Source organism: Sphaerodactylus townsendi, linkage group LG09 (genome assembly GCF_021028975.2).
Source record: "Sphaerodactylus townsendi isolate TG3544 linkage group LG09, MPM_Stown_v2.3, whole genome shotgun sequence".
Lineage (NCBI taxonomy): Eukaryota > Metazoa > Chordata > Lepidosauria > Squamata > Sphaerodactylidae > Sphaerodactylus > Sphaerodactylus townsendi.
In genome coordinates, this window is record NC_059433.1 from 51,495,704 (window position 1) to 51,523,570 (window position 27,867).

Here is a 27,867-nt window from a genome sequence, read left to right on the forward strand (position 1 = left end):
TGAGATTTTTCTTTTTTGTAATCCCACTGTGATGCACCAAAAATCATGAGGGCTGGCAGTAATGGGAGTGTGCATGATGAATGTGTAAACAATATGAGTGTATGCAATCGGAATTCCCCATTACCCTGCCTAGCTACGGCAGATTCTCACACCTTCTGCCAGGGCCTTTTTGAACAGGAGATTTTAAAGAGGGGTCAACATGCAGTTTGGGGGAAGGGAGAGAGAGAGATTCAGAAACTGATTGTGTGTGGTTAGCTATCCCATTTGTAAACTAATATTCTGCCCTACATAAAAACAGGAGGCATGAACAGCACTGGCAGCAATCATTATTCAAAAAACATGAATAGTGAACTCTATTTGCTTTGCTTTTATTCTTTTTATGTTTGTTTGGAGGAGGAGCAAAAATCTTCTTTGGGGGTACAGGGTAAGCCCAGGGCCCATATCCCCAAGTTTATGTTAAAATGGCACTGACTTTTTCAGTCTTGAAAAGTCTGTTTCTGTCTTTGAGTATTGAAGTAAACATTCATTAGAGGCAGGTAATCTAACAATAGAAACTGGTGTAATATTAGCAAAGTAGGGTTAAACCTTTTCAGTGGCTTAGGCGGATTCCACATGGGCCAAAAACAGCCCTGTGAAAATGGTGTGAAAACAGTGTAAAATGGTTTAAAACGGTGCAAACGGGTTTACACCATTTTCACACCGCTGTTTTTGGCCCATGCGGAATCCACCTTGGAGAGCAAGCCTGAGCAAGTCTACTCAGAATCCTACTCATGTCTATTGAATTGTGGCTTACTCTCAGGAAAATATTATTTGACTTGTATTGGAACACATCACTTATAGTGACAGTCCAGGAATCCTTGTAATGCATGGTAATGATGTACAACTTCCAAATCCTTTGGTAAAATTACACCTAGCTTATTGTTTTGTATTTCACATAAGTCTTGTTTAAGGCTACCCAGAGTATAATAATTCCTTCATGCTTGTCAAATAGAAGAGATATTTTCTTTTATATTTTTCCTTTGTCTTTGTGGCTTCAGTATTTTAAGCCTGTAGTGTGAGAAGAATGTTTCTGTCAAGCAATATCTAGTTTGTCAAGTCTTTTTAACACACACACCTTCAAGTGCTGTCTCATATATAGCCAGAGATGCATGTTTTCCATTTATCTTCCATATAATCAGTGGCATTTATGAAGCACTAGTGCTAGATTATGTCATGGCTTCAAAGACTTCTCATTCACTTCGGTGATAAGACGGGTCTGAAAATCACTGACAAATCAACACAGAGTACGAAATAAGGCATTAAATAGCAGGAGACAAAATATTCCATTTCTGTAAAAGTCATAGGCATTTTCATGTTTTTGTCACTAAAGCATTTGACTGTAGACTACACACATGTGCACACACACCAACACACCAGTTCTGAGAGGCCCATCAGACTCTAGAGTTACATTTTAACATTTTTATTGTATTTATTTATTTATTAGATTTTGTAGACTGCTTCATCCCCGAAGGGCTCTAGGCGGTTCACAATACAATAAAACCAATAAATTACTCAAAACATCTAAAAACATTTAAAGTTCAATATGCAGCATCAATTCCAATAATAACAGACTACCCATATTGGTGGCACCTGGTCTTAAGGCAAGGCTGGGAGGGGCTGGCAGCATCCAAAGATGAAACATTACCTAGAAAAGGAGCGTGAATAGGTGCTGCCTTAATTCTCAGTGGTTCCCTTTGTTTCATTAGAGAAAGTAAACCGATTGCACAGCGAAAATGGGTGGATTCCGCATGGGCCAAAAACAGCGGTGTGAAAACAGTGTAAACCCTTTTACACTGTTTTAAACCATTTTACACCGTTTTCACACCATTGTTTTTTGGCCCATGAGTTAAAAACAGGGGTAAGTCCATTCCTCATCTCATATAGGACCAGGCTTAGTTTCTTTCCCTGTTTCTTAGTTTCTTTTCCTTCATATATACCTCTTTATTTTCTCTAATTAACTTCTAAGTGAAAGTGTTTTGCTTAGGAGTATTATATCACAGGGAGATAAGGCCTGCCTTTAGAGATGTATGCAGTCTATTGGTCTTCTATGAGATTTGCCATTTAGTACGAAAGAAAAGCAAGACATCTTTCTTGATCAACATGTATTGTCAAGTTAGTCATGCTACATGCAATGAACACTGGTTTTAGATACTACTGTTAACTTGGCCACCTATTCATACTTTGTGTGAAGGCCATCCCTTTTCTGGGTTTGCATCTGTAGACTATGTCTGTGTCGCCAGCCCTTTGATGATAGGGACCCTAGCCAATACTAAATCAATAGCTTTGTTCATGGAAGCTTTGCAAGGTTTGCCTTTTGATCTCAATCTTGCAGGTTTAAAAATTCTCAACCTTGGGAGCCACATGTTCCAAATTCCAGATCAGCCATAAATTCACTGCCTGGCTTTGGGCTAGTGTCAATGTCTTCACCAACGAAACACTGACTGAGTTTCTGTATGCTGTAATACTAGAGATAAAGCCAGAGTTAGGGGAAATTACGTACTTGAACAGAGGTGTATGTTAACAGCTACCCACCCTTTCCTTCTTTCCACTTTTGTTCTGTCACAGGCAGCTATGAGTGTAGTCGACCCACGCGGTCAGCGTAAGAACGAGACGAGACGCGGAGATAACATCTGGTGGAGATCGCCAGCAGCGGGAGACCGGAGGTCCGTGTTCCTAGCGAGTCTCCCGTCTGCCGGTTCCTGGCACCTTTTATTGTTACTCTATCGGGGGCGTGTAGGAGGGAGGACTGGGGGGAGTTCCGGGAGAGCGGGAGGTCGGGAGATCATCAGGTGATGCATGATCTCATCTGGCTACGTGCGGAGAAGAGCGTACGCGTCTGAGCCTAATCCTCACCTGGGGGGCAAGACCATTGTCCCTGCGCCCGGTGATTGAGCCAGACAGTTCACGACCCGTGACTCATGGGGGGATGAGGAGTGGGGGTGCGATGCGACCGGCAAGGCCGCAGGTCCGTTGGCGTCCCAACGTTCTACTACGGCACTGCTGGGTCGGCAGTGCACTACTACATCTCCTCCTTTTTTACATTTTAGAAAACGGGGGGCCGAAACGCTAAGGGGCGATTTAAAGGGGCGCTTGTCTCCTCCGCCGTTCGGTCAAGTTGGCCAAGCTGCTTGTGCAACATTAGAACTTGGTTGCGGGGTAAGGGAAATGCGAGGGGTTTCTTACACACGTTACAGGCAATATTAGACACGCATTGAACGAAACAAGATCCGATAACAAGGCACACAATTAAACCAATGCAAAGCTGTACAATAGCACTCAACCATCCTCCCGGCAGCCAGCTCCAGAGGGCTGACCACCAATGGGGCAAAACATCATACTTCAGATTAGATACAACCTCTTGCAGTTCACGCACCTTCATGTGGATCAACTGGGAATTATCAGAAAGATTAAAACAACACATATTATGTACATTCTCACAACCTTGGTGATGCAATAACAACAAATAATCAATAGCGGCACGATTGTCTAGGGTCGCTTGACGAAGTTCCTGCTGCTTTCGAGTAGGGCATCCAGAAGCGGTGGAGGTAGAAGTTGATGGACTTCGCAAGGGCACAGGCCAGCCGGCCAATAGTCTTAGCATTGTAGGAAGCGAGTCCGGGGACTCCCACTAGGGAAGTTAAGAGGCAGAGCGAACTCCGCTTGGCGGAGAAGGCGACAGCGTCGCTCCGACAGGAGAACCGAGCAGAGGCCCGAGGCGGCGGGCGGCGTCCGGGCTCCCGGGTGGAGCCTGGGGTAGGACAATGTGGTGGCGGCTGAGGCAGCAAAGAGTTCCGGCAGGGAGTCGGGCGGGGATGTAGTTAGCGTCCTCTCCCGCGGGTCCAGAACCAGCCCTGGGGAGCAGGATGTTTCGAACACGGAATGTCCTCCATGTGTGTGCAGTTCCAACTGGCCGAGCCGACGAATGGGCCCGGGTCGGTTCCCCGTTCGGCTGCGCCGGGGATGCGGGCGCAGGTGTTGGACTCGTGGTTAGCGACCGTCTTGGTGACAAGGGAAAGAGCGCCAGCCGGGAGGGTTTGGGCGACGGGTCCCCAGTCGGCGCTCATAGAATATCTGATGGATGAGGCATTCATGAAGGGGCTCAGCCCAGACTCCGCTAGGAAGTCTCCGGGTGCTTTGCAGACGGGGAGCAGGCAGGAGCTCAGCAGGCTCCCGACTCCTAGGTACTGGCCCAGGCAGAAGGAGGAGGAGTTGGCAGCGGCAGCAAACTGCTCCCAGATGTTGGTTGGGTGAAAGCTTGCCAGGGGGTGGCCGATCATGCCATCGGCAGGAAGGCAGCAGAGCAGGCAAAGGATGGTGGTCGCTGAGTTGGTGGTGATGATCGCAAAGAGAGCGGCACAGAGGTTCTCCGAGGCGTCTCGGGGTGGTCTTGCTGGCGCAGCAGCGCTAAGAGCCTGGCTGGTGAGTGGCAGCCTTGGCGTCTCCCAGGTCATTGGGGGCGTTGGGCGTTGGCGACGGCGTTCCTGCTGGGATCGCTGGGCGGGATCCTCTAGGGAGATGCGTTCCATCTCCGGGATGGGGTTGGTTTCCTCCTGGCGCCATTCCATGGGTTGGCCTGTCATGGCGAATCGGAGTCCCCGGGAACCTGTAGGAAGAGGGACTGAAACACACACCCCTTTTCCAGGTTATGGGGGGGGCCGGGTCCCGCCAGGCTCAGTTCTAGAGCGGATGGCGGGAGATTGGGATCGAGTTAGTGTTTAGATTTAATATGGGAAGGAAGAAGGCTTGTTTTGCAGCCTGTGAAGGTTGCACAATGCAACCCTCCTGGGGGCCGCCTACACTCCTCTTTCTTTAGTTGTTTGGCAGGGAGGGCAGGAGGTAGGCGACCCTGGCGGGGAATTGGCTTCAGAGCGTCATCAGGGTGCGTCAGGGGCAGAGGGTCCGAGCCTCGACGGGGGAGGGAACAGGCCCGAGTCCTGGGGGGATTGTGGGTATGCATGCTTAATCAGCAACACAAAGGGGCTTTGGAAGCACCTTTTGGGGGGATGGGTGCATCCGGGGAATGAAGCAATCAGGCAATTAGAGGCAAATTCCTCGCACACACAAAGGAGAAAGGAAGGGGGGGTTTCTTTGCAAGGGAGTTGCACTTACCGTGACCTTGGTGGCTAATGCAGGAAGCTGGATGGTGCTAAATTTTGTGATCGAATTATCTGGGGAAATGCAGCCGCCGAGACCGCTCCTTAGCAAGAGGCGTGACCTTTCGGCCAGAGGCGGAATAAGTCAGAAAACCGGGAGAGCAACCTTGTTGGGGTGCCCAAGCGGTTTATGGGTGAATTTCCATGCGGCAGCACCCCTAGTTTAGGGCCTGTCCTGACAGTGCTGCGGTATCAGGACGGGCCCAGATTTTAATCCAGGGAGGGCCAGTCAGCCAATTGGCCCTCCCGCCTCTGGTCGAAAAAACAGAAGGAGAAGAGGAGGGGAGAGGGAAACAGTTTTCCTGTGGGGTTAGAAAATAATTCGGAGGGCAAGATTGGGATCAATGACCTGTGGCGGCTCTACCGTCCCAAACCAGAGTCGTTTTAACCTGACTCATGAGGTCTCTTCCCAGAGATTGACATGGATATCTAGAGCGATGGGGCGGACTGTGAGCTGCCTTTCGAGTCCTGGGCTGTTGACCGTGGCAGGCGGATGCTCCGTCAGCGGTTTGTCTCCCCACCCCCCCAGATGTGCGGGCAGAACACTCGGTCGGCCACTGGTCGGGCCACTTTCGGCTGCTCTGATGGCCGGTAACATCAGCGCCCGGTGTCCACCAGGCCCTTGAACTTACATCCCCTTCTATGGCGAGCTCTCCAGATATGGGCGGGAGCTCCCGATAGGTGTCTCCACCGCTCGCGGCGGTGGTGTAAGAGCTGCGCCATGTTGGCTGCTGGGGCACCGTAGCCTTTATTGGGTTGGCAGCGGGCAGCGCATGGGGCAAGAGAATCAGCTGAGCGCAGCTGGCTCCGGCGGGCAGCTCCTGTGGGATGTTTGTCCAGACCTGGAGGTGGATGGGTCCTTGGTGCGTGGAGTCGATCACTCGAGGGGGCGATGAACAGTCCCTGTTCAGCGGCGGAGGCCTTTGGCAGCACCAGCCCAATTGTCCCGGTAGGGATGGGCAAATCATACTGGGTTGGGGCGACAAGAACCTCGTGGGGGAACTTAAAGGAGATGGGCTGGGTGCATGCGGCGAGATGCCACGAGGGGGGTGGTTTTGGCAGGGGCCTTGGCGTTTGGGTCTGCTCTAGTACTCTCCTCCTTGGTCCTGGGCTGGGGAGACGCCCGGGCGGGAGTTTCCCGGCGGGCAGTCGTTTCTCCAATGGAAGCCCTTCTACAGCAGCGTGGGCACCGGGTTTTGGTGGCCTTCTCCTCCTGGGGAGGACCCTCCTCCATCGGGGTTGTAGGCCCCCGCCGGAGCTGCCTACACTCCCCGCCGGAAGTGTCCGGGTCTGCGCAGTTAAAGCAGTCATCCTGGGACTGTCTCCCGCCGGTGGAAGTGCTCTTGGCGAGGAGGCTAGCAGTGGGCGGAGGATCCAATGTCCTGGCAAGCCTTAAGCATGTCGGCCAGTTCAGGATTTTTTGTCTAGGCCCGTGATTGCCCTGCGGCACTCCATGGAAGCGTTCTCGCTGGCGGCATGAGGAGCTCGTTTTGGAGCCTCCCTGCTATCTACCTGCCTCTTGGCTTCCTGGAGCCTGTTCACAAATTCAGCATAGGGCTCTTGGGGTTTTGCAGGATGGAGGAGAAACTCTGGGATGGCTGGCGGCATTGGGGACTTTGATAAATGCCTTATAGGCACTCAGAGGCGACCGTAGAGGGTGGCCTCAGGTAGGACAATCTGATCGTTGGGGTTGGCAAAAGCATCGAAGCCGTAAAGCTGAGCGGCGGTGTAGGCGCCGCCAGAGGTAGCTGCTCTGTTGAAGCATTGCTGGCGGAACTCACTTTCCCAGACCACAAGCTGCGCAGGGCGCAGGAGCATGCGAAAGGGGGTGTTCCAGTCAGCTGGAACGATTAGGTGGTTCCTTCGCGATGGCTTCCAGCATGCCTCTCACGTAGGGGCTATTGGATCCCTCGTCCCGCATTGCTTTGCGGAGCTCGGTAAGGATATTATAGCTCAGAGGATTTTCGACAACCCGCCGAACTATGCCATCCTCCTCGGTATCTGTGAAGTGGATGGGGCACAATGCAAGAATATCGGCATCGTCTTCCGTCAGGGTTTCCTTCTTCTGCAGATGCGTGGCTATCGTTCTGCGAGAGTTTTGAAACCAGCGCCATTCACGATGGCGCTGCCGGAGGTGCAGTGGCCGAGGAAAATGAAGAAGTGAACAAGGGGAGGCGGCTGAGCAGGGAGAGTTTGAAATGGGTGAAGGAGGCGAGGGGGGCAGAAGGAGGACGAAGCGTCCAATTTAGTGGATAGAAAATTCGGGGTTGAAATTGAAGGTGAAAGATCGAAAGGAGGCCTACAGCAAGGGAGCCGTAGGTCTGCAGGCTGATGGCGACAAAACATTGTCTCCACGTCAGTAGCAGCGACATCGGCGCGCGAGGCTCTGTGCGAAAGAGTCGCCCGATGTTTTCCCAGTCCTTAAGATTCAATGCCCCCCTCTGGGTACCATGGACACTGAGCTTCAATTTCCTCAACCAATTTAGCAGCTCCCTTCTCCCTTACGGGGACCCTGCAGCATTTAGCTAACGCCTTCAGCTCGTCCAACGTGCTTGTCATAAGCCCTGCTTTTGCAAGCTCCCATACTCACCGGTGTTCCGTCGGACGAGGGGGTGTCCTAGGGCGGCGTGTCTCTGGATCGCGCCGATCCAGAGAGGACAAGGCGATACCCGAAACGGTGGTCCCTGGATGCGCCGATCCAGCGGACTTCGGTATCATGACCCTTCCCCAGGCTGACGGTGAGCAGGGTGGAGGGTCGAGGATTCCCGGGTTTGGCACCAGCTTGTAGTCGACCCACAGCGGTCAGCGTAAGAGCAGAGCGAGGCAGCGGAGATAACATCTGGTGGAGATCGCCAGCAGCGGAGACCCGGAGGTCCGATGTTCCTAGCGAGTCTCCCGTCTGCGGTTCCTGGCACCTTTTATGTTATTACTCTATCGAGCGTGTAGGAGGGAGGACTGGGGGGGAGTTCGGGGAAGCGGGAGAGTCGGGAGATCATCATGTGATGCATGATCTCATCTGGCTACGTCGCGGAGAAGAAGCGTGCAGCGTCTGAGCCTAATCCTCACCTGGGGGCAAGACCATTGTCCCTGCGCCAGTGATTGAGCCAGACAGTTCCGCGACCCGTGACTCATGGGGGGATGAGGGTAAGGGGAGTGCGATCGACCGGCAAGGCGCGCAGTCGTTGGCGTCCCAACGTTCTACTACGGCACTGCTGGGTCGGCAGTGCACTACTACATATGAGGAATCAAAGAAGCTGCAATGTACATTTGTTTGACTTTTATGATTCATAAACATACTCATGAATAAAACCATGGATCAGGAGAAGAGGAAAACTGTACATGTTTCAAAATGCCTTTTTCACAATAGTTTTCAATGTCCTATCAGCATTCCAAAAGGCAATCTGCTTGTGTAGGAGGCTTAACTAAAATCAGTAGATATGAATGAACTTATAACATTAAGTACTAACCCTTCAATTTTGTATGAATTGCCAGTATTCTCTACAAAATAGTGCTTTCCTAGAGCATCAAACCAGTTATGAAAGTAAACATTTCTAAGGTTCCACATTTCAAAATAGCTGAACATAAAACAGAAGGCTTTGGTTTCTAAATATGGCTGCCATTTTTTTTATTGATAGAACCTCTGTGCCTTGAACCACTCTGTAGCAGGCAGAAATTTAACAAGTGAAGTTTTTCCATCACCCATGTTTGAGAAAGCTACACTCTAAGCTTTTTGTCAGTCATGCATGTTTTTAAAATGCTGTTGGGGTAATTATTTCTAAGGCCCCTTCTGCACGGGCCAATGAATCTGGACTGGGAACAGGAAAAAAACCATTTCAGGGGGGAACATCATATGGATCCCACCCCTAAAGCAAGGCTGCCCCACGTTAAGTCCTCTGAACCAGGTTTTTTGAGAATCGCGCTATCCATTATTCTTTTTGTAAAACCTGGGTTGCAGACACTCATGAGTGAACAGCCGGCCAGGAAGTGCTTTAATCAGCCACGCTTCCCTTTGTTTTTAAAGGTCCTGCCCTGCAGCTGCATAGCCCACAGGGTCACAGAGACGTCTTGTGGTATCGTGAGACAAGTAGTGGAGAGATGATACTAGCATGTTGATGTATGTCACCTTTAGGATGGTCCCACATGCAAAAAATGGTGAAGAGATGAAGCTGGCACCGAGGCTCCCTACTTGGTGAGGTGGTTTCATGTATGTCAGAATGAATATGACCAAACTCAGGGGGCAATTCCACACTCACTAACTGAACCTAGGTTCATCCCGTCAGGCTGAAATTGCCGACCTAGGTCAATTTCTCCATTACTCCACACAGTAGCTGAGGTCGTCCTGCCGAAGCCAAGCTCAGAGGGCGGGATCACCTCGGCCTGTCATTTGCTCCTCGTTCCTAATAGGCTGCTGCATTGCTATGAGCAGTGTGTAATCTGCCCTTCGTTTATGTGCATGGCCGTCACTTCTATACAGAAGCGGGGGGGGGGCACGCTTTACTCCACCGTGAGTCTCCCGTTCTGCGCATGCCCAAGACATTAGTCTGTGATTGGCTGAACGGGCGAATCAAGGTGACGGAGATTCCCCACTTTACCAGTTTCGACCTGGGTTCGCTGAAAAAACTACCTCCCTGGTGGAGTCATAAATTTAATGGCGGGACAGAGCAGAGCAGGAATAGACCCGCAAAGAACTCGCCGGATGCGGTGAGTACCTAGGCTGAACCTAGGTGGAACGTAGGTTGAGTTACTGAGTGCAGAATCTCCCAGGATGAAGCTCACATCAGAGCCTAATCTGTGGTGGGGATGGAAGTTAAGACAGTTTACCACCAACTCAGAGGCATCCCACTGTGTTCTGTTGAGTGTTAAAAGAATTGTTTTGTGCAGCCCAAGTTGACAACATTATAAAACTTTCCTGGGTCATTTCCACCAACAATAAGTGGGAGGGTAAGAGAGAAGTAGCAATCTTTGAGGCAACACTTCTGTGACTGACCGAACCGTTAACTGCAACACCCTCTCACGCACATTCAATATCAGTGGGAACGTCTGTCAAAGATAATAGAAGAGCAATTTCCCAAATCACAGTCTAGATCAGTGGTGGCGAACCTTTGGCACTCCAGATGTTATGGACTACAATTCCCATCAGCCCCTGCCAGTGTGGCCAATTGGTCATGCTGGCAGGGGCTGATGGGAATTGTAGTCCATAACATCTGGAGTGCCAAAGGTTTGCCACCACAGGTCTAGATAATGACAATTTTAATGTGCTCTATCTGTCCACATATTAAACATCATAAGACAGTGGTGGCGAATCTATGGCACTCCAGATGTTCATGAACTACAATTCCCATCAGCCCCTGCCAGCATGGCCAATTGGCCATGCTGGCAGGGGTTGATGGAGGTATGGTATCCATGGTATCTGGATTGCTCATAAAATTAACATAATCATAGAGAATTATGCAAGATCAAACCAATGGTCCATCTCATCTGTTTCCAGTCAAATGCCACAAAGAATCCTACAACAGCTCACAAACTGACTGCTCCCCAATATGTGATAATTAGAGGCATTAAACCTCTGAACCTGGGGGCCTGTTGACATGGTCATTCCTGGATATAAAATAGTCAATAGGAAGGACAGGAAAGGCTGTTTGGGGGGTAGTATTGCTCTCTGCTTGAAAGGGAGGATAAAGTCCAACAAATTTGAATACACAGGAGGAACAAACTCCTCCACTGATTTGGTCAGTGGAAATTCCAGGCCTGAACAGTAATTTTGTGCCGGGGATGCACTATCCCGTCCCTTTCTCAAAGCTATGAGTGTGATTTTTGGGTGGAGGAAAAGATCAGAGACAGACTGCACAATAGGACAACATTGTAATCATGGGGGCTTCACATATCCTTACCCTCATTGGTTAAATGGCTACTCAGATAACAAGAAAGAACATGCTAAATGAATTTGCTGCAGAATAATTAGACATTATGCTGGCTAGAGGGATGGTGACCCTGGATGTGCTCCAGAATTGTCCCTGGGATTTGGAGCAGGAGGTAAAACTGTTTGAACTACTAAGAAACAGTGGCCAGCAGTTTGCATGACAACTTCAGCACTAAGGGATTAGGACTGGATCCTATAGACAATAGTCCATAATGTCTATTGTTCTATTATATATTATCCTGCCCTTCCTCCAAGGAGCTCAGGGTGGAATACTTGGTCCATCTTTCTCCATATTATCCTTACAACTACAACAACCCTGCAAAGTGGAGTAGGTTGAGAGAGTGATTAGACTAATGTAACCCAGAAACCTTCATGACAGACTGAGAATTTGAACTGGAATATCTAGTCCGGTCACTTTACATCAGCGAGTCTGTATGCTGGGCTGGTTCACTGAGATCTTGAAGTTCCCTTCTTATGATTGTTCACCACTGTAGGCTTTGATCACTAGATCTCTAAGGATAGCATGAAGTAATCTATTTAGTGGAATGCTATGAAAAGTAACTATTGTCAGGGTGACTGTTCTTCTAATATCAGAAATGATCTTGCACTCTTTCCCATGGATGTAATTCATCAGAACTTTCATGGGGAGGACCTTCGGCTTACATTTTTCTAGTCATAAGGGAGGGCCTTCGGCCCCAACAAAGTTTCAGCCTCTGATCTCTCCTCACAGGCAAGCAAAAGCATTTCTATTGTCATCTTCAAGCATCAGCTTTGCCCCCAAAGAAATGGGAGTGGCCAGTCATACTTCTTCTTGGGGATTCATTCCTCGGGCAGAGTTATGACTGCTGTCTGACAGTTCATCAACTCTATAACAGGGCTTCTACCTCCTCTTTTTTAGCCTTTTCCTCTCTTTCTGTGCTTGGACGTTTTTGTGAGATGAGTGTTTCTTGTGAACCCCCATAGCTCTTAAGAAGACTTAACACCTACCAGCTGAAACAATGGACTTTGCTCTGGACCAACAGGCAGTAAGAATGAGAGGTTACAATATGATAAACAGATATTAAATAAAAGCCATATCTGCACAACCAGTGTGGTACACTGGCTGAGAACAGTGGACTCTAATCTGGAGGACCTGGTTTGCTTCCCCACTCTTACACATGAAGCCTGCTAGTGACCTTGGCCTAATCACAGTTCTCTCAGAACTCTCTCAGTCCGATCTACCTCACAAGGTGTCTATTGGCGTTTGTGAGCCATTTTGAGACCTTATGGTTGAGAAAAGTGGGGTACAAGTCCAGACTCTTCTTCCTCTGTACTGATAGCTCAGTAAAGAAGAAATGTTCCTCCCTCAACATATATACACACAACGTACAATCCTATGCAGGCTAACTTCAGTTTAAGCTCACAGAAAATCAATGGCAAAATCAATAGCATAACTTTGCATAGTATTGTGCTGCTGTGCACTCCAATGCTGATGACGTAGCTCAGAACCACTCAGTGCTGCTTCTGTGCTGGTACAAACTACTGTTCCTCCAGTAGTTCTGCAGTTGCTTCCATCTGCAGTGCAAAGCTCTGCTTGTGTGTAGATGGGGGCATGCATGATGGAGACGACAGAACCAGTACTGGGTGGCTTAGAGAGAGGAAACACACTGAGAAGGCACATGTGGTTAACAACTCCACTGCCCATGCAAATTGGTCCTAAGGGTGTTTTTACAAGCAAAACAAATATTTTTATCTGTTAATAAAAACAGGACAGAATGCAAAAGAAGCATGTTTTTGAAAATGGGGTGTATTCTGGTACAGGTTTAGAAAAGCTAGATGAGCTTCAACGTATGTGTTCCGTCCTGCATTAGCAACATTCAAATATGTGCATGAAAACTGTTTTAGGTGAAGCTAAAGCTGTCAAGAGCAGCCAGATTGCATAATACTCTCAGCCTTCAGGGCTACAAAGTCCTGGACCATCCATTGCCTGACAGTAGCATTGTATGGGACATTGTTTGGGACATAACACAACGAAAACGTAAGGTTTTTTTTTCCCCCTTTTAATGTTTTATCAATCAATACGAACATTATTAATTACAAACCATGAAGGAGAGTTAACAGTCGTTTTTTTTATTGGGGGGAATCCTTCAACGTCAACATTTTTACGGTGAGCAGAGTGTCTTCACACGGGCAAAGCTAACTGGAGACGACCGAGCGGACCTGGGAAAAGGCAAACGTGGGAAGCGATGCGTCGGAAATGAAAGAGGATTCATTCGCCACGTCCCTTTTAATAAAGGGAGCCACTTTGCTGTACTTCGGGAACCGATCCATCTCCCCGGTGGAGAGCAGACAGCCCTTGGAACAAAGCCCATCGCTCACTCCGAGGAATCTTCGAGCGGAAAGAACGTGACATCACCGGGCACAGAACCATTCATCACAATGCCAGGCAGGCAGCCCACAGGTTCGCCCACAAAGAAAGGGCAGGTCCCCCTCCCCCCCCCTTCTGCAAGCCTTCAGGGCAGCCTTGGCTCGCTCTGTGCTGGGTTCAGAGCTCCAAACTAGAAGCCGCTCTCCCTTCGCCCCATCCTCCCATCCCAGTCTGTCTCGCCCTTTCTTCCCCAGAGGCTCCCTCTCACCCCCTCCCCAGCCGCTCTGCTTGTTCTTCCCCGCACCGCCAAGCACATCCCAGACCAGGCGGCGTCCTCAGCCCACCCTGCCTCTCCTCTTTGCACACTCCACATCGTGTAGCCTCCGCCCCAGAGCTGTCCCCAGCTCAGACCCCCCCCCCCATTCCCCTCCAAGCCCTCCGCAACCAGGCGACGTCTTCCCTTGCAAATCCCGCCCAAGGCCCCCAGTCGCTGCCCACCCCCGCTCGCTCCTGCATCTCCCGCCTAAACTCCAAGGCGCCCCCGCCAATCCCCCGGGCCGCCTCGCCTCCCTCTCCTCCGCTTTTGCAAGACGTCATCCTTTTGCTCAGCCGCCCGCCCCCTCCCTTCGCCCAGCTCCTCCCCCCGCCCTCCGCTTCCTCTGCATCGCTAGGATGCTTTTTGGGCAAAGAGACTGGAACCCCCGCGAAACTCAGGGCAAAAGGCTAGGTGAGGGCAAGGGCTTCACGGAGGCTTCACTTTGTCGCCGGGCATGCGCATAGGCTTGGCACATGCTCATTTGGGCTGCACGAGGGGCTCTGGGCATGTGCAGATGCAAAATGGGTACATCCTGAAGCAGGGCAGTTTCAGCTATGACACCTGCAGCATGTGCCAGGAGCTGCAGCAGCAGCAGCAGCAGCCGCCTGAGCGCGGAGCATCTTCCTCTCTTCAGAGCGGTAAGCGGCAGTCAGCAAGCAGTTCCGTCTCTGTGCGCCCCTCCTGATTTGCACTGTGTTTCAGTGGGTGCATGGTGCCCTTTCAGAGTGTGCATTACCTCACAGGTAAATATCAGCTGATCCTCTGTGACAAGAGCAGCAGCAGCAGCAGCAGGAGAAGCCAGCAACCCACAGAGCTTTTCTGGAGGTAGCAGTTCATTCATTCCTTCACTCATCTGGTCCCACATCCCCCCCCCCCCCCTTATCCTTTTACTCCATTCACCCTCAAAAATATTTACCAAGGATGCCGGTCTCCATTGTGGATTGCTCTTTCCTCTGCAAAGAGTGTGTAATTGGGGGGGGGGGGATTTCTCATCCAAAAGCAGCAGCAAGTGTTGCAATGCACTGCAGTGTCAATTGAGGGGAATATATTTGGGGGGTGGATTGTGGGGGTGATTCAGCCTGTTGCCAATTTAGATGTGTAGAGCTCTGTCTCTTGGTCTGTGGAAGACAAGCAAACCGAGATGCTGACTATGTTGGATTTCTTGTTGTTAATTTCTCTTTCTGATGTTGTATGAAGGCTCTAAATGAGAGTTTGGAGAGCTAGTGGAGCCAGATCCTGTCAAGAGAAATGTGGATGGAAGTGGTAATGACTTAGGATGTGCTGTTGGTCAGGTCTGGTAATAAATGCTTGTTGGGTTAGGGTCCATATTGGGGAATTGTTGTTGGCATCATGTATTTCATTTACAAAGCTTGCCAAGGTATGCACCGGTATATACAGAGAAGGGTTATGTGTGTGTCATGAAGAGCTCAGGCAATTATGTATACAGGCCTATGATGACATCATCTCTTTGACTTTTGCTACACTTCAGTCTTTGAGCGATTGGCTGTTCTTCATTTGTGAGCCTAACAGGAATGGCTCATGTTATCCAAGACATAATATTTTTTACAACCCCCCCCCCCCCCTAATATGTGTGTTCATTTTATGAATTTGATATAATTGTATGCATTCTAGCTTGGACATATATCATTGCATTGTGTTCTTACATGTGCATTGTTCTTTTTGCCTGTCATACCTGCAGTGGGTTTTACTATCTCAGGTTTAATACTGATGATTCATGTAAATAACAAGAATGTATACAAGAATGAAATATCTTTGACAATGCCTTGTTCTTGTTTGGGTTTCTTGCTCTCTTACCTGCCCATTCACTAACTTCAGTTGTTTGCAATGCCAAGTTGCTGCAGGTTTGTTCATCTGTATTACAGCAAGACTCATACTTTCAAATTATTCTCAGAAGCTGTTAACGATAATATGATCTGATGCACTTCTTGCATATGTATCAAGAGCCACTTAAGTAGCATTTGTGACATTTTATGTAGCATTTAAAGATGTTCATGAGAATGAATGTCACCAGACCAATCCTGAACCCCATAAGTGACTGAGGACATTTGAAAAGAATTATGAAGCAGAAAGTCTGAAAGCTGTGTTGTGCATTCATTAGATGTTGATCTGAAATCAAATTAAAAGCTTTGATCCAAGCAAGCTGCTTTCCTTCTTTGTCATTGTTCTGATTTTTCTTGTTAGTAATAACATGACAAATAATTTATAGTCTTTTTTTTCAATCTGCAAATCTGAAGACATTTAAGTTTTTAACCTCTTATGTTCTTAGCAATCCAGTACAAGATTTTGAAAGTTTCAGCCAATATTTATCACATTTCCAATAATATTGGACAAACCCAGTAGAGGGATCCACTGCACTTGTGAAACTTAACATACTGCTTTTTAGTGAAGTTTAGTGAAGGGGAAAAAAACCCAAAATGTAAAAAATTTTTCCAAGAGCAGCTGATTTGCTTTGTTGCAAAAGAAAAGAAAAGAAAACATCTAGTGAGAAGCAAATCCCATGTCACTCAGTGTCGCTTATTTGCAGAAAGGGGACCTTGGAACTGCAGCCATGAGCTTTCAAAATTAGGTTCCTGCTTGCTTACAGAATCCTGTGTTGCATAAATCAGTTTGATTCAAAGATGGTGTTGCTTTTGTTTGACTTAAATAGTTTCTACGTTTTTGCCCCAAAAATATACTGATGGGTTTGATAAAAATCTTATTAGCACAAATATAGGTGGCATGCTCAGGTAATGCCCAGGTATTTAGTGGTATTATCCTGAAAGCCTACCTTGTGTAATTCATCTAGTCCTAGAAAATATATTTGATACTCAAGTTATATAGGATCTTTTGGTCTATGTTAAATGACATATTGCCACTTCCAACTCAGTTTTTAGTCATGTACCATTATTTAACAATATTTCTACCATTACCAGCCCTTAGAATAGCAAATTCCCCATATATTTAAACTAAATATGCTGAAAATAATGGCTGTTTTTGCTCTTTATTCATGCAGTTTTTAAAAATTGTTCTTACAAAATAAAAGTGAAACAGCCACTTTCTCTTAAAATAGTTCAAGAAAAACATTAATGAAATCTACTTTGCTTACCGAAACAATGAGTATTGACATTTGCAATTAGCAGGGTTAGATACAATGGGAGAAGAGATATGTTGAAGGGAGAATTTCCTCATGTGGAGTTTCACTTATTCTGGAAGCCCAGTGTTGTGAACAGTCATAATAACTTGGTTGGATTCACACATTCTCAGCATTTTCATTCCTTCTCACTTACTTTCTCTCCTTACTAAAGCCTCCATCAAACATTCTTTTTGTATATTCCCAGGATGCACACATTCTTTTTACTCCAGCAGAACACATGACTGGATTTTTATACATAGCTATTAAAAGTACAGAAATCTTTTCCTTTATCATATCTGGTCATCTGTTTACATATATATTTCTTGACAGACATTTGCAGAACTGGCAGATTATTATGCAAATCCACTTTTAAAAAATCTGACCCAGTATGTTTCTTGGTTAATCCCAGGAATACCGTTTTTCCCTCCTAAAGGTTCTTCCCAACATTGGCCTTTTCAACCATCATAATTGCTACCTGGGAAGTTGAGTAGGAAATACCATAAAGTCAATATCTCCACTGCAGTTTTAAACAGGTGAATGGTTACCAATTTCTCTCAGTAAATGTAAGATTGCATTCTGTTTGGGAAAAAATAGAGCTTTGGATAACAAAGTGCATCAGTGTTCTCACGAAATCTGTGGATTATTTGGCAGAAGTCCGAACAATTAATCTACTACAAAAATGATTTGTTTGTAATGTGGGCATGTCCTTAGAAAAAAATCACATGAAGCTGCTCTTTACTATTTGTCTGTCAAGGCGAGTATTGCGTGTCCTCAGTTCAGCTCAAGAGGGGAACTTTTGTTAGGGATGAATTCTTTCTTTCACTGATTGTTTTGTTGCCTTGTACAGATATGTTTGCATAAATTGTTACAGTTTACTCCCTTTTCTGCAGTCTCAGCCCAGCAACATTACTTTGGCCGTTTCCGCACGGCCCATTAACGACGGCCTGGAGGCGGTAAAAACACCACCCCCCAGGCCGCCCGTTATTCAAGGCGCCCGCTACTGCAGCGCAGCGGCGACCTGACTGCGCTTCCCTCCCCCCAGGGCAGCGTCAGGCCGCCCTAAACAACAACCCTTTCAAGGGTTGTTGTTGAAAGGTAAGCGTCTTCCAATGGCCAGCGGATGCGAACAGCGCCACGGGAGAACGCTGTCTCCCGATCCCGCCCCACTCCACGCGGTGTCGCCCGTTAGCCTGCTGGGCGTCGCCAGCCCGCCCACACTGTCCTCCGACCTCCAGGGGTGGGAGGGGCAGCGATGAAGCGGCTCGCGCAACGTGAAATTAAAGAACGAAAGCGACTCCCGTCGCGGGAGCTGCCTGCCGTCTACCGACCTCAGCCGCCCGTTCATGCGAACGGGCTTGCGCCCCCACGCCGCCAAAACTCTTGGTGGCGTGGGGGCGCATCCTGGCCGCGTGGAAACTGCCTAAATCTTTCTAGGAATCTTTACTGTTAGACAATACAAGTGGGGACCCACAAGAAAATTGTGGGAGCAATTATTTCATTTCCCCCACTTTTACTTCTTTCCCTCTCCCCCTACTTTTTTCAGTCTTTCTACTTCCTGCCACCCCTTTTCGTTCTCTTCCCTCTGTGTATCACCTTCTCTCTTTTTCTGCCGCCCACACCATCATCAACCCATCCTCCACCTGCTTCTTCTCGGCAATCATGGCGGCAGCAGCTCTCCTGAAACCACAACAGTTCTCCCAACTACAGAGACAATTTCCCCTTAGGGTTACCAACTCCAGGTGGGAAATTCCTGGAGATTTGGGAATGGAGTCTTGGCAGTTTGAGGTTTGGGAAGTGAAGCAACCTCATCAGAGTATAATGCCAAATAGTCATCCTCCAAAGCAGCCCTTTTCTCCAGGGGAACTAATCTCTGTCAACTGGATATTAGTTGTTCTGGGTGATCTCCAGCTCTCACCTGGAGGTTAGCTATGCTGGTTGCCATGGTAGAAATGGCTACTTTTGAAGGTGGAGTCTAGGGCATTATACCCTTCTAAGGTCCCTGCCCTCCTCAAATCCCAGCCACTCTTGGCACCATCTCTCAATTTCACAACCTGGACTTAGCAACTCAATTTTTTCCTCACCCAATAGCCAACCTACCTTTTTCTGCCCTTCTGGCTTAAATTGCTGTCTCTCCTCAATCCCCACCCCCTGTAACCTCTGTCTTAGAAAACTACAATCTTTGTCCACAATGGGGACCAAAACAGCTGATGTTATTTTCTTGTCCTTTTTATTCACACAACAACCCTGTATAGGAGGTGTGTCTGAAAGTACATGACTGGTCCAAAATTACCCAGTGAACTTCCACAACTAGATGGGGATTTGAACATGGGGCTCCCAGTCTCTACTCTGAAGCTGTAACCACTACACTGCACTGACTTCCATAGGGTTGCTGTTGTTGAACAGTAGCAGCCTGGTCTAGCTAAGTCATGCAAGTCAGTAATATCAAGTCATCCACAGGTTGCTTCAAGCCTGGAGTTGCCAGTCTCTAGATGAGTCCTGGAGATTTCCCAGAATTACAACTGAATTTCAGATGACAGAAATCTATCCCCACAAAGAAAATAACAGCTTTGGAAGGCACACTTTATGACAAACCCTGCCCTCCTCAGACTCTACCACAAAATCTCCAGGAATTTCCCAACTGGGAGCTTTCAGCCCTACCCAGATCTGGTCCCAATGAGTCTTCCCTCAAAGGCCAAAATAGGATTAAAAAAATAGGAAAATAGGAAAGTACCTTGCCCTCTCCCCCTGCCTTTTCACTCACAGAGACCCAGTCGGAAAACTGTTGTTGCCAAGCAACAGCCACCGAGGGACCTTTTGCTTAAAGTGCAGGCACTTCTTTTTATCATTTTCAGATTTTTTAAAACCAGTGTTTTTTTAAGATTTCAGATTTTTCCATAAGTTTGGGGGCCTTTTCAAGTTTGTAACTAGATCTTTGTTGCCCATTCACAGTCCCAGTCACTGGATTTAAATGTCCTCAGATTTGGCAGACTTAACTATTAAAATATAAGGTATCTTGTAATCTGCTCACTGATTGCCTAATGTTATCAAATTTTGTAATCAGCAAACCATTCTACAATACAGAAGGTGACAAACCCAGATCACAGTTAGACAAAGAAGATAAACTTACAAAAACAAAATGCAGACATCATTTGCATGCAAGAAATATACCTGAAAGCTCAACACAATCATGTACTAAATATACTAAATCATAAGAAGTTAGACAATGCTTATATAGCCTCAACACATGCAAAGAAAAGAGGGGTTGATACATATATTTAAAATCAACAGATTGCTGAAGTCAAAGAACTCAATGACCTGGATGTCAGGTACATTCTATTTGAACGTACTCTCCCAGATGGTGAAGTATATATATTACTGAAAATATATGCCCCAAACGATTCAAGAAAAACTTTTCCAACTTATCCTGGACTTTCAAAAAAGCAAATTAATATTAATTGCTGACATGAATACTGTGGCCGACCTGAATATGGATAGATTAAAAAAGTTAAAGGAGGCAGATTATCCAAAAATATTTTTCAGTATATGGACTTAGTTGATTTGTGGTGAAATGAAAATTTCAAGACAAGAGATAATACTTATTTTTCACACTGGCATCAGTCATACTCAAGAACAGACATGTGCTGGATAATCAAGACTTTGCCCATGAATATTGAGAAGATTGAAATACAACCACAGATTTTTGCAGAAGTAATACCGAGATTAAACAAAAGTGGAAGAAGATGGAGACTAGTTGATAATCTTATGCTACAAAAGGTGGTTGTGAAAAAATGCAGAAAAGATGCATTCTTCAAAATCAACAAAACTGAGAGTATGTCTGTTATGACAATTTGGGAAGCAAGTAAAGCAAACATGAGAGGAAAGCATCTAAGCAGAAAAAAGACAAACTACAAAAGATAAATAAAATAACAGAACAATTGAAAGTTCTAGAGGAACAGCAAAAAAACTCACAACAAAAAGAATTAAAGGCTATTAAACAGGAAGAAAATCAATTGGATTCTTTCAAAATTGAAGAAATACAAAAGAAACTTAATCTTTTAAAACAGAAAAACTTTGAATATGCAAACAAACCAGGAAGATTCTTGACCTATTGTTTGAGGAAAAAACAAAAAAGGACAATCACTAAATTAAACAATGTCAAAGCTACCCATTAAGAGAAAGAAATTCAAGATCAATGTCCAATTATTTTATGAACTGTATAAGAAAATAATATTAGTACGACAACATTAAATGTTTATATCAGAAAGATATCTCCTGAGAAGTTTACAAAAAATAATTGTGAAATATTAAACCGAATTCATTGATTCAGGAATTGTCTCAAGCTGTTAAGGATCTTTTAAAAAGTGAAATTCCACGGCCAGATGGCTTTTCGGCAGAATGTTTTAAAACTATGGAAGAGAAGTGGCAAGGAGGCAGCTCAGCTCTGTGCCAATGCATTTGCCCCTTCTGTTGGCGCAAGGGGCAAATGAGCCAGCAGGAGGAGAGATATGCAAGCGGGCAGGCACTCCTCAGGCCCTTCGTCGCAAAATATGGAAGTCCTGGCCACAGCAGAGCTGTGCTTGTGTCTGGAACAGACACTGGCATGGGGGGGGGAGGGGGTCCAGGGTGTTATTGAAGGCAGATATGATGTTAGTCAGCTCCCATCCTGTGTTTGCAGCCAGCTGTGTTGCAATCCTGACGCTGAAGTTATGCCACCCTTTTAGGTGGCAGAAGTCCATTGGCCCCAAAGGAGGACTTTCCAGCAGCCGGAATGGTTTTTGCTATTTTATCCCTCCCCACACCTCTGGAAACCCTTCTGGGGGCAGTGAGTCAGCAGCACCATCCCTCTCTGCCTCCACTGTCTGGACTGATTGGGATAACTGACTGTACTCATAACAACTACTTTGACAGTCACTTATCCCGATAAACTACCACTTTTATGGCAAGAAGCTCATATAAGCCCTTTGGGGGTAGGGCGGTTTACCAAATCAAATGAATGAATGAATGAATGAATGAATGAATGAATGAATGAATGAATGAATGAATGAATAAGTTTGATTTATAAAGAAGGTAATGATCCAAAATTCCTGCAGTCATGCAGACCAATTTCATTATTAAACATGGACTACAAACTTTTTACATCAGTTATGACAACCAGATTGAGAAGATGTATAGAAAAATTTATGCATGAAGATCAAACAGGATTTATTCCTAAAGGATATATGAAAGATAACGTGTGATTTGTTATGAATTCCCTTGAACACTTCAAATCAAAGGAAACTAAAGCTGCTTTTATTTTTGTACATGCTAAGAAAGCTTTTTATAATATTTCTTGGGAATTTTTGCTGAAAATTTTGGAATGTCTGAAATGTGATTATAGATACTTTAACTGGATCCCAAGTATATATACTAAACAATGAGCTACATTATTGATAAATAGTTTTCTCACTGAATAATTTCAAAATGAAGAAGGTACATGTCAAGGACATTCTTTGTCCCAACTTTTAGTCAACTTAGCATTAGAGTGGCATCATCAATCAGACAAGACCATAATATTTGGGGTATAAAAATTGATGATGAAGAATTCAAGTTGAAAAGTTATGCAGCTGATGTAGTCCTGGCAACTGTAAACCCATAATTATCAGTTAAACATCTGATGGATAAGACCTTTAATTTTCAGGCTACAAAATCAATAAAACTTTTAATGCCATAAGAAACTATGGAGATTGGTGAAGCTAGGAATTGTGATGTTTATTCAAAAATTGTAAAATACTTAGGCATAAATTTGAATAGATGAAATGGAACACTTTTAAAAAATAGCTATTCAGTCATCTAAGAAAAAAATAAAAGATTTCAAGATGAACCAAGCTGAAATTATCATGGTTTGGAAGAATAGCAGCAGTCAAAATTATTTTTTTACCAAAGCTAAACTTCTTATTTCAAATGTTACCGATTAATATACAAGACAAAAATGTAAAAGACTGGCAAGCTCAAATAAATATATTTATTTGGCACTAAAGAAAACCTAGAATCAGATTTAAAGTTATCGAAGACGAAAAGAAGAGATCTTTCTGTACCCAATATTAAGTTATATTACCAGGCAGCAGGTTTAGTCTGGAGTACAGATTAAATCAAAAATCCAAGGCAAAGAATAATAAAATTAGAGACAGTGGATCTGAAGGCAGTCATAATTCTGCTGTAAGGCACTTTAAAAAAACACCTACCAACAAAACCACAAGAATTATTCCTGTATCTATTAACAGAATAGAATTTCAATTGCATCCAGGTGGGAAATGGAAAGATTTCCTGACCTAGAAAATTGGGAAGACAAAATGAAAGAGTATTCTAACATGGCTAAGTGAACTAAGGGCTCCATCCAAAGGGATTGACGAATCTTCAGGGAGTGGCATACTGGCTGTGCTGGCAGATTTTCCCTCCCTGGGGCAGTTACCCCGGTGGAGGGGCAATCCCACGAGCATGCAGCATCTTCTGCCCTCCCTGCAGTGCTGGAACGCTGCACTCAACACTGTGCCAATGCCCTGCCGCTGCCAGCATAGCAAAGTTGGGCTGGGGCCAGGGGAGGAGTCAACATTATTTTACTGGTGGTCCGCTGGTGGGCTGCAGTCTCTCAGGGTGGGAGGGGATAAGGGCAGAATGTACTGGAAAGGGCAATGAGTAGTGTCCTATAGCAATTACAACCAATTCTCTTAACCTTCTGGTGGAAATAGAATTGGCCTTAGACTCCCCAACTCACCCATTTCCCTAATATCCAAGATCCTTTCATGGAACATAGCAAAGGCTAAAAGTAGTATTACTAATTACGAAGTCCTATGGTCTCTATCTAAGCGGGGGCTATACTGTATCATAGGCCTAGAAACTAAAGGAGAAACTTGGGAGGGCTGGCCTTTTCCTATACTCTTGTAATGGATTACCTCCTCTAATTATATTTGACTTCAAATGCTACAGAGGTGGGAGCAGAGCCAGACAGGCTCTCATTACAGGGTGGGACTTTAGATGCTGAAGAGTTACCTTAATTATTTCTCTCAGCCTTTCGAGAAGGATAATCTTGTTAACCATACTCAGGCAAGAGGAGCTGGTCATGGATTTCCTGTGACATGATATACTTGAGCGGCCTCCTGCAAAATTTAAACATTCTGGAGAATATACTTTCCCTCTCTAGCAGAGGGTTGTAGTGTGATAGACTATGTTATAGTTTCCACTGACACTCTTTGCAGGGTGTAAAAGAGACTTCCATATTGACCACCATGGATGCTAGCGACCATCTTCTTAGCGAGGATCCAATCTTTGCCACTTAAGAAGAATAGCCCCATACTTAAAAATCAACTGGTCTTCCCAAACAGAGAAGCAGCTCTGTAGATTAATAAGCAACCAAACCTTTGGAGAAATACACTTCAAAATAATACGAAAATGAGTCTCGGACTCATTGCTCAACACCACCCATAGGCAGATGCCTTGACCAGGAATGTCAACATCACAAACAACAACATTAGAGCCCTGTATTCACTTGGCAGAGCTTTTCAATTAAAAAGCAAGCTCAGCCAGCGTAAAGGGACATTAAAATGTCAATTATCAATGCAGAGTGCGAGCTCATTTAGGCCTACCAATTCCAATGAAGCACCAGATCTTTCCTGGGAAAATGAGTGTCCAGTAGCTCTAGGATTAACAACAACCTGTCAACGGCAGTTACAAAGGAACACTTTTTAGTGCTGAAAGAGTATGGCCTGCCATCCCGGAGTTATCCCAATGGATTGGCCTACAGTCACCCCAACAGAAGTAAGCGTCTATGATTAAACAACTCAAGCCAGGTAGTGAGCCCGATGCATTACCACCTGAGATATTTAAAAAGCATGGATTGGTGAATTTACTCTTAGCCTCCCTTTTACAACAATCAACAAAGGCAAATCCCAGAGGCCTGGACAAAGGCCTATAATAGTCCCTATTTTCCAAAAGGTGACCATCATGTTTCCAGAAAACTACACAGGCCAATTGAAGCACTATCAATACAGGGGAAAATTTATGCTAAATTCTTACTAACCAGATTGAATAATTGGGTCATCTCAAATAGGAGTTCTAGGACCTGAGGCAGATAGGGTTCTGCAAAAGGTAAATCTACCCTCGATCACATGGTCATTGTTAACCAACTAATAGCAAAGACCTGTAATAAAATCAAAAGACCATTGTAGTACAGCATTCCCTGGACATCAAAGGGGGGCCTTTGACTCTGTCCCAAAGAGATAAGCTATGGGCTAAACTTGGAAAAAATAGATTGTAGAGAATAGATTGATCTCCCCTAATCAAGGTGTTACACCATAACACAGTATGCCAAATCAAATGCAATCAGGAGGGATCGGCTTACACGCAAAATATCTGTCTCCAAGGGAGTAAAACAAGGCTGTGTCCCTTGCACCAGTTCTTTAATCTTTATTTTAAATGACCTAGCAAGCAAACTTAAATCTAGTAAACTCACACTGTCAAACTTAGATGGACATCAATCCCTAATGTGCTATATACCCGGCAGCCTTAGTTTTGCTGATTACATCAAAATCGGCATGTTGAATGCTGTACAGCCAATGGCCTGACACTCAACTCTACAAAAATCGAAGGTTAGTAATTGTTTCCAAAATCCCTGGAAACCATCGTTGGGTGCTAGAGTGGAACAGGTCCAAATGTTTTAAATATTTAGGGAGTGCACCCTCCATTATATAGGAGTTGGGCCAGCCACAGAGACCATGCTGTTACAAACTCCATGGTCAGTGTATCCAGCACAATCCTACGTTTTTCCATAACAAAGGGGCCATCAATTTGTGCCTGCAACATTAAAATCTTTAACACCAAGGTGGCCCAGCAACTATTATGGAGTCCCACTTTGGATGAGCTCCTGGTCCCAACACAGCTGGCCGAAGTACAATCTAAACTTCTTATTTAAACTTTTGGGCATGCCTCACTGCGTGCCGACATCTCTTAGAGACAAAGAGCATGGCTTGCCAGCTCAAATATTGTAGCATCTGTTTTCAACCCAGCGATGCAACCTCCTTGTCATATAAAGCCCTCAAGACTTCTTGTCACTCAGGAATGGTGGGGCATTATAGAAACAAAAATCAACAAATTAGCTCTTTGGGATTATCTGGCCATGCTACCTTCTAAAGAGACTTTCCAGCTTCTGAGGAGAAGGTTGTTTTGACCAGGAGCGTCAGAACCCCTATTCGAAGAAGGCTTCCAGGACTTGCTCTCCCTTTAGCTCTAGGCAACTGGTAATCTCAATACCTGCACCAGATAACCGTTACCCAGGCTCCATTAGAGCAATGATGCTGGTCCTGCCACCACTAAGGCTACTGTATGCAAGTAGGAACTGTGTAGACTCTGCCGATCATACTTTGGGACCTAGAGTCAAACACCTGTCACCTCTGCTACTCAAAAAAGAGTATGCATCTGACTTGCAAAAGATCACCTTTCTGTTGGACAGCTCCAGTAGTGATGTATGCAGTCACTGTATATAAAACAACGCTTTAGGAGCAGATCCTGAACATCAGCCTTCTCTACCTGTCCATTTATTTTAGCTTCCCTCTATTGGGTTAAGTGGATCTATGTATATAATGTTGTAATGCCATTAAAGGTTCTTTGTTTGTTTGTTTGTGGCTGCAGTCTGCACTTATGCTAGCCTTTTGGCTGGCGTAAGTGTAAGTTGGCCTATTGGAACTTCTCAGCAGTGGGGAGGCTTTTTGGCTTCCCCAAACTGCTGGGAAGCCTCTTGGGAGGCAGCCAGGCACAGCTGTGACACCATGGCCGAGCTCCCAGCTTGTGGATCAGGCTGCCCAATATATATTCAGTAAAATGGGAGTTATATTTTAAGTATTATACAATACTGCCTAAATAATAGGTTAAGATGACAAAACTCATTAATATATTTCTTGATCATTTAGGATGCTATTATTCATATTTTTATTAATATTGAGAACTTCTTTGCATGTTTAGAAGAAGAAGAAGAAGAGGAGGAGGAGGAGGAGGAGGAGGAGGAGGAGGAGTTTGGATTTATATCCCCCCTTTCTCTCCTGCAGGAGACTCAAAGGGGCTTACAATCTCCTTGCCCTTCCTCCCTCACAACAAACACCCTGTGAGGTAAATGGGGCTGAGAGAGCTCCGAGAAGCTGTGACTACCCCAAGGTCACCCAGCTGGCGTGTGTGGGAATGTACAGGCTAATCTGAATTCCCCAGATAAGCCTCCACAGCTCAGGCAGCAGAGCTGGGAATCAAACCCGGTTCCTCCAGATTAGATACACCAGCTCTTAACCTCCTATGCCACTGCTGCTTTACATGACTAAATATCAATAGTGTTCATTCTATTAATAGCAATCATACTTTCTATAATATTGAGTGTATTTTTGCATACACACACACACACACACACACACACACACACACACACACACACACACACACACACACACACTAGCAGGATGCCCATGCTTCGCTACAGTGGTGTAGTGGCTAAGAGCAGGTGCATTCTGATCTGGAGGAACCGGGTTTGATTCCCAGCTCTGCCGCTTGAGTTGTGGAGGCTTATATGGGGAATTCAGATTAGCCTGTACACTCCCACACATGCCAGCTGGGTGACCTTGGGCTAGTCACAGCTTTTCGGAGCTCTCTCAGCCCCACCCACCACACAGAGTGTTTGTTGTGAGGGGGAAGGGCAAGGAGATTGTAAACCCCTTTGAGTCTCCTACAGGAAAGGGGGGATATAAATCCAAACTTCTCCTCCTCCTCCTCCTCCTCCTCCTCCTCCTCCTCTTCTTCTTCTTCTTCTTCTTCTTCTTCTTCTTCTTCTTCTTCTTCTTCTTCTTCTTCTTCTTCTTCTTCTTCTTCTTCTTCTTCTTCTTCTTCTTCTTCTTCTAAACCAGGCCGAGCCGCCGAACCCATCTTTGCCCGCCCTGCTGCTTGCATCCT

At 45.8% G+C, this 27,867-nt stretch overlaps 1 protein-coding gene across 4 annotated transcripts in view; it reads left to right on the forward strand.

Annotated features, from left to right (window-relative positions):
• The first annotated feature begins 14,150 nt into the window (after positions 1-14,150).
• Positions 14,151-27,867, forward strand: part of DTNA (dystrobrevin alpha) — a 233,861-nt gene continuing 220,144 nt past the window's right edge. For 2 of the 4 annotated variants that reach the window (XM_048507245.1, XM_048507254.1), the window contains exon 1: positions 14,553-14,600. The gene's annotated coding sequence lies outside the window, so the exon portion shown is untranslated. Of the gene's footprint in view, positions 14,414-14,484; positions 14,519-14,552; positions 14,601-27,867 lie in introns of those variants that run through there. The other 2 variants (XM_048507242.1, XM_048507244.1) reach the window with 2 other exon arrangements.